Source organism: Carlito syrichta, unplaced genomic scaffold (assembly GCF_000164805.1).
Source record: "Carlito syrichta isolate Samal-C Ts95f unplaced genomic scaffold, Tarsius_syrichta-2.0.1 Scaffold300978, whole genome shotgun sequence".
Lineage (NCBI taxonomy): Eukaryota > Metazoa > Chordata > Mammalia > Primates > Tarsiidae > Carlito > Carlito syrichta.
In genome coordinates this window covers 1,178-8,088 of record NW_007245074.1, presented here as the reverse complement: position 1 = coordinate 8,088, position 6,911 = coordinate 1,178, and the positions used below count along the sequence as shown (strand labels likewise).

At 40.1% G+C, this 6,911-nt stretch overlaps 1 pseudogene; it reads left to right on the top strand.

Annotated features, from left to right (window-relative positions):
- LOC103257008 overlaps positions 1 to 1,178 on the top strand; it is a 37,950-nt pseudogene extending 36,772 nt beyond the window's left edge.
- The last annotated feature ends 5,733 nt before the right edge of the window (positions 1,179 to 6,911 follow it).

Genomic DNA, 6,911 nt, shown 5'->3' with positions numbered 1-6,911 from the left:
TGAACAGACACTTCACAAAGGAAGACATCCGAGCAGCCAACAGGCACATGAAGAAATGTTCAACCTCACTAATCAACAAGAAGATGCAAATCAAAACCACACTGAGATACCACCTAACTGCATTCAGAATGACAATTATCACCAACTCAAAAAATAACAGCTGCTGGAGAGGGTGTGGCAAAAAGGGAACACTTCTACACTGTTGGTGGGAGTGTAAACTAGTGCAACCTCGGTGGAAAGCAGTGTGGGGATTCCTAAAAGCTCTAAATATCAACCTCCCATATGACCCCACAATCCCCCTACTTGGAATATATCCTGAAGATCTCAAATCACTCTATAAAAAAGATACCTGCATATGTATGTTTATTGCAGCATTGTTCACAATAGCAAGAACCCAGAAGCAACCATGCTGTCCATCAAAAGAAGACTGGATTTAAAAATGTGGTACATACATATACATGATGGAATACTATGCAGCCATAAAAAAGAACAAAATCATGAATTTCACAGCACCTGGATGGAACTAGAGTGTATAATACTGAGTGACCGCTCACAGAAACAAAGATCTGAGTATCACATGTTCTCACTCGTATAGTGGACCTTGAACATCCAATGTAATACTATAAGAAAATGACTGACAGTAGTGGGAAACTATGGGGGGAAGGGAGATGGAATTAACGGTAGTAAATATCTGTCTGGGGATGGGGAAACACCTCTTATCAACAAGGGTGCCTGAACAAAATGCATTTGTATGCCTAACTCCTAACTGTATCCCACAGTATCATAATAAAAATATTGATTTTAAAATAATAATAATAATCTAACTCAAAGGTGCCCGAAAAGATCAAAGTCCATATCCCAAATACCTTCATTTGAAGACATGCAGCAGTTGAGAAGTTTTAATAGACAACTCCAGACTGACATGGACTGATTAACCAAAGAAACCAATCTTTTTCAAGTTCGAGGACCCAGCACTATTCATAACTTTTACGTCAGTATTGGATTTGTAAGTCCTGTGCCACCAAAACCCAAAGATCAGAAGTCCACCATCAAAACACCAAAGACTCCAGACACAGAAGATGACAAGGGAGCTCAGTGGAATTGTACTGCCTATACTTTTTTTGAGCCATCCAGCCTTAATACGCTGTGAACAGTGTGAGATGCCAAGGCATTTCTGAGCCAGAAGGCCCTATATCTTCTCAAAAAACCACAGCTAAAGTCTGTCATCTGGAAAAAATTTCACTGCTACATAGAATTTTGTCATATTGAAAGTGTGACAAGATGGTGTTGTGCTAATGCTTAGAGTCAACCCACAGAGCTAATAATACCTCAGTATAATGTCATGGGCAGTTGAAATTCATCACATGAAAGATAATCTGCTGAAGGACTTGGTTGCCTACTGCCTGGCTATGTACAGTGTTACCAGTATCTCAGGATGGATCATTCTCAAGATGTTAACACCTAGGTGTTCCTGATACCTTTTTTTCTTCATGTCACTACTGAATTTTGACAGGAGAAAGAAATAGAATGTAGCTCTTTTTTTGTAAAAATTTCAGTGAAACATTACATACATGAAGAAATGGAACAAGGTTTAACTAGTTAAAAACTGTTTGCTGCCACATAGTGCCATTTGATAGGGGAATAATTTCACAAATCTACAGTATTTCATGGCTTTTTCTTTGTCTTTTCTGAAAGCATCTCCACTCTGTGAAGTCAGCATCTAGGGGCTAAAGATGAGAAGGAAAGCAGCATGCATTGTCTGTAGAAACATGTGGTGAAATACCCCAGTTTTTCCTACTGTACAGATCTCTTGAATCTGCTTTAAGTGATTTCTTTTTTTCTTTATTATTTTCTTATATTTCCATATGTATAGTATAAATCACCTTTTGTTAACTAATTTTTCCTTTTAAGCATGATCATGCCCCTTTTTAGGTCTTACCTGAAAGCAGCAATGGCTTAAAATAAAAGAGCATTAATGAGATGAATCTGTTCACAGAATACCTTTCTTCTACTTATTCTGTACTTTACCCTCATGCGTGCTAGTGTTCTGTGAGGACATAGAGATGTTGCACAGTGAAACAAAGATGGTATTATGAGAACTGTGTCTGTAAATCATACCATGTACTGGCTTTAGCAGTGGGTGACACAACACAGTGTTTTGTCTTCCACAGGGAGGCCTAAACCCAAAGATATTTTTAACCCACTGGGAGAGCAACAAGCTTCAGCTTCCTTCATCTGCTTGGTGTCCCACAGAACTTTCATGAGAGATTATTACTGGGAAAGTACAGTTTCAAAACCAGCAGCAGCAGTACCTGCAGCCCCTTATTTTTGGAGAGAAGTTTAAATGGTTTACTGTTGGGGCAATCCATTTCCAAACGTGACCTGAGGCAGTACCATGTGTATTTATAAAACATGCCTAGTCATATTTAGGACAACTGAAATAAAGCTGCAAAAAAGAAAAACAAGCAAACTTGGAACACTGAAGCAACCTCTAGCATCTCTTTATTTTGATAATATATTTTATAAAGAAAATAAATATTCAGATGATCAGTAATGCATATAACTAAATGAAATCAAGAAAAAGAAATACAGTATATATTTCAAAAGACACAATTATGGAATTGTATATCAGTGCTTAGAATTGGGCTGGGAAAGTGCTGAAATATAGCGAAAGATAGGAGATCATGCCATCTGTCATCCACTGTAAATGTTTGCAAGTGGCTATGTTTTAAATAACCAGGATTATAGAGGTGGTCTCTATGAATGTCAAGGACTTGACTTTCAGACTTTGCATTTTGAATATGGGAAGAAAGATGACAATCCTAGTTAATTAAGAAAATAGACTCAAAACCCTTACATCTGATACATTTTATTTTAAAAATAGGCCTTGTTTTTCAGCTTAATCTGAAGTTTTATGTGAAGATTGATAAATTAGTTTTTTCTTGTTTTATTAATAAAATGTAATCTGGATATCTTGAGTTGATTGTTTTGTAATTTACCTGGATAAATTATCTTTGTAATAGACAAGTTATTACAAAAATTAAAAACTTATATTCTGGAAAAAAAGTGCATTGTGGAAACAAGAAGCCATGGGGAGAACCCTGTCACTGATGGTGCCTTCCAGGGTGCCACACTCCACAAACATTCAAACTACAAACTGACAGGCATATGTTGCTTGGATTGAAATGCCAATGAAAATTAGGCATTAAAGAGAGGTAGGGGCTCTGGGAACGGCACACTCCAACAACTGTCTGAAGGAGGTCCAGAGCATATCATGGGAGCACTGGTCTGGGCATCTGCCACATATTTTACCTGAGCTTTTCTCTTTATATGATACATTTACTTACCCTGACAGCTTTTGTTATTATAAGGGCTTATATACACATTTCACATGTGGAAAGAAAGATGCTTAGAAGGATTAAGTAACCTGCCCTAGCACACATAGCATGTGGTGAAATCAGCTTTAGACTTTGCCTGCAAAACCCATGCTGTCTTTTCCATGACCAGCTACCTCTATTATTCTGCACATAAAGAAGTTGTAGCTGGAGTTCCAGTACGATGGCAATGGCATAGGTGGGACTGTGAAATTCTCCAAAAGTGAGTTCCCAAAAAGACTCTTACTTTCCTTCCCCCACCCCCCTGCCCACCACCAGCCACACCGGTCCAAGGCCTGGAGATCCTCATTCCCACGCAAGGCTGGCTATTGTGGCCCCTCGGCTGCTGCTGCTCCACCACAGATGGCCCCAGGCCCCGACCATGTGGAGATCTCAGTTTCTTCCCTGGCTACATCTCACCCAGCCCCAAGCCACCAGCCACTGCCTGTGGAGGCCCTTGGATACCACCTTGTGGAGATCTGCATTCCCTCACTGTCTACACTGATCCACCTGGCACTCAGCCACTGCCAGCTCCCTTCCTGACTGGGCACCTAGCCCAGTCACCCAATGCTAGCTCCTCAGAGCTCCAGCTCCCTGCTCTGGGTCCTGGGCCCCACCCAGCCCTATTTTAAGCTGCGATCACCCAGGGAGGCTCTAGGAACCCACCCCACAGAGATGCCAGTTCCACTCCTGGTTGAAGTGCCCTGTGTAGGGCCCAAAGCCACCGTCACCACTCACCACCTGCCCTTTGGAGCTCTGGTCCTTGTTCTGACTGGGCCACGCAGTGTGGGACCCCATGGTTGTGTAAGGGAACAGTATATCTTTTTTTAAACAATATTTTTATTGTGGTTTTGTGGGGTACAGTTAAGGGGTAGGTGTACAATTACACTTCATTCAGGCACCCTGTTGATAAGAAGGGTTTCCCCATCCCCAGACAGATATTTGCGACTGTTAATCCCATCACCCTCTCCCCCCATAATTTCCCAGTACCGTCAGTAATTTTCTTATAGTATTACATTGGATGTTCAAGGCCCATTACATGAGTGAGAATATGTGATACTCAGATCTTTGTTTCTGTGAGAGGTCACTCAGTATTATAGACTCTAGTTCCATCCAGGTTGCTGTGAAATTCATGATTTTGTTCTTTTTTATGGCTGCATAGTATTCCATCATGTATATGTACAACATTTTTTAAATCCAGTCCTCTTTTGATGGGCAGCATGGTTGTTTCCAGGTTCTTGCTATTGTGAACAATGCTGCAATAAATATACATGTGCAGGTATCTTTTTTATAGAGTGATTTGAGTTCTTCAGGGTATATTCCCAGTAGAGGGATTGCGGGGTCGTATGGAAGGTCGATTTTTAGAGCATTTAGGAATCCCCACACTGCTTTCCACAGAGGTTGCACTAGTTTACACTCCCACCAACAGTGTAGAAGTGTTCCCTTTTCACCACACCCTGTCCAGCAGCTGTTGCTTTTTGAGTTGTTGATAATTGCGATTCTGACTGGAGTTAGGTGGTATCTTAGTGTGGTTTTGATTTGCATCTCCCTGATGATTAGTGAGGTTGAACATTTCTTCATGTGTTTGTTGGCTGCTCGGATGTCTTCTTTTGTGAAGTGTCTGTTCAATCTTTTGCCCATTTTACAATGGGGTTGTTTGTTTTTTTCTTTTCAGCACGTTTGAGTTCTTTGTGGATCCAGGATGTTAAGCCTTTGTCAGACCTGGAGTTGGCAAATACTTTTTCCCAGTCTGTAGGCTGTCTCCCTGCTGTCTTGATGGTTTCTTTGGCTTTGCAGAAGCTTGTCCATTTAATAAGGTCCCACTTGTCTATCTTCTCTCTTATGACCTGTGGGTTTCGGGTTTTGTTCAGGAATTGGATGCCAGTTCCGATTTCCATGAGGATATTTCCTTCCTCATGGTTCAAGGTTTTACATTTAGGTCTCTGATGCATTTGGAGTTAACCTTTGTGCATGGGGATAGATAGGGGTCCTGTTTCAATCTTCTGCATGTGGTCAGCCAGTTTTCCCAGCACCATTTACTGAATAGGTTCTCCTCTCCCCAGTGGTAGGTGGTGGGGGCTTTGTCGAAGATGAGTTGGTTGAGAAATTGAGGTTTTGCTTCTGGAATCTCAATTCTATTCCATTGATCTATATGCCTGTTCCTGTACCAATGCCAAGCTGTTATGATTATTGTAGCTTTATAGTAAAGTTTAAAGTCTGGTAATGTGATACAACCTGCTTTGTTTTTTTTTTTTTGCTGAGGATTGTTCTGGCTATTCTTGGACGTTTGTGTTTCCACATGAATTCCTGTGTTGTTTTTTCTAGGTCTGAGAAGAATGTTGCTGGTAATTTGATGGGTATTGCATTGAATTTGTAGATTGCCTTAGGTAAGATGGACAACTTCACAATGTTGATTCTTCCAGTATTTGAGCATGGTATATTTTTCCACTTGTTTGTGTCATCTTTGATTTCTTTGAGCAGTGTTTTGTAATTTTCATTGTAAAGGTCTTTCACGTCTCTGGTCAGGAAGATGCCAAGGTATTTCATTTTTTTGTGGCTATTGTGAATGGAATTGTGTTTTTTATTTGAGTTTCTGTTTGTTTATTATTGGTGTAAAGAAATGTGACTGTCTTTTGTACATTTATTTTTTATCCTGAGACTTTGCCAAAGGCCTTTAACAATGTAAGGAGGCTTTTGACAGATTCTCTTGGGCTTTCAAGGTACACAATCATATCATCTGCAAAGAAAGATAACGTGACTTCCTCTTTTCCTATTTGTGTACCCCTGATTGCCTTCTCTTCTCTGATTGCTCTAGCCAGGACTTCCAATACTATGTTGAACAGGAGGGGTGAGAGTGGGCATCCTTGTCTAGTTCTAGTTTTCAGGGGAATTGGTTCCAATTTTTGTCCTTTTACGAGTATGCTGGCTGTGGGTTTCTCGTAGATGAATTTTACTATTTTGAGGTATGTTCCCCGCATGCCTAGATGTTCAAGGGTTTTTATCAAGAAGGGGTGCTGGATTTTATCAAAAGCTTTTTCTGTATCTACTTATCATATGGTTTTTTGTTTTGACATCTGTTGTTGTATTTAATTACATTTATAGTTTTACGAACGTTGAACCAGACTTGCATCCCAGGAATGAAGCCTACTTGGTCATGGTGGATGATTTTTGAGATATATTGCTGAATCTGGTTTGCTAGGATCTTGTTGAGAATTTTAGCATCTATGTTCATCAAAGATATTGGCCTGAAGTTCTCTTTCTTTGTTGGATCTTTACCTGGCTTGGGTATCAATGTGATGTTGGCTTCGTAAAATTATTTGGGGAGAGTTCCATCTTTTTTAATCGCCTAGAATACCTTCAGTAGTACTGGTATCAGGTCCTCCTTAAATGTCTTGTAGAATTCTGCTGGAAAGTCATCTGGACCAGAGCTTTTTTTGTAGGAAGTTTTCTTATTACATAGTTGATTTCCTTGATTGTTATTGGTCTATTTAGGGTCTCAATTTCTTCTTGTTCCAACCTAGGTAGGTTGTGTGATGG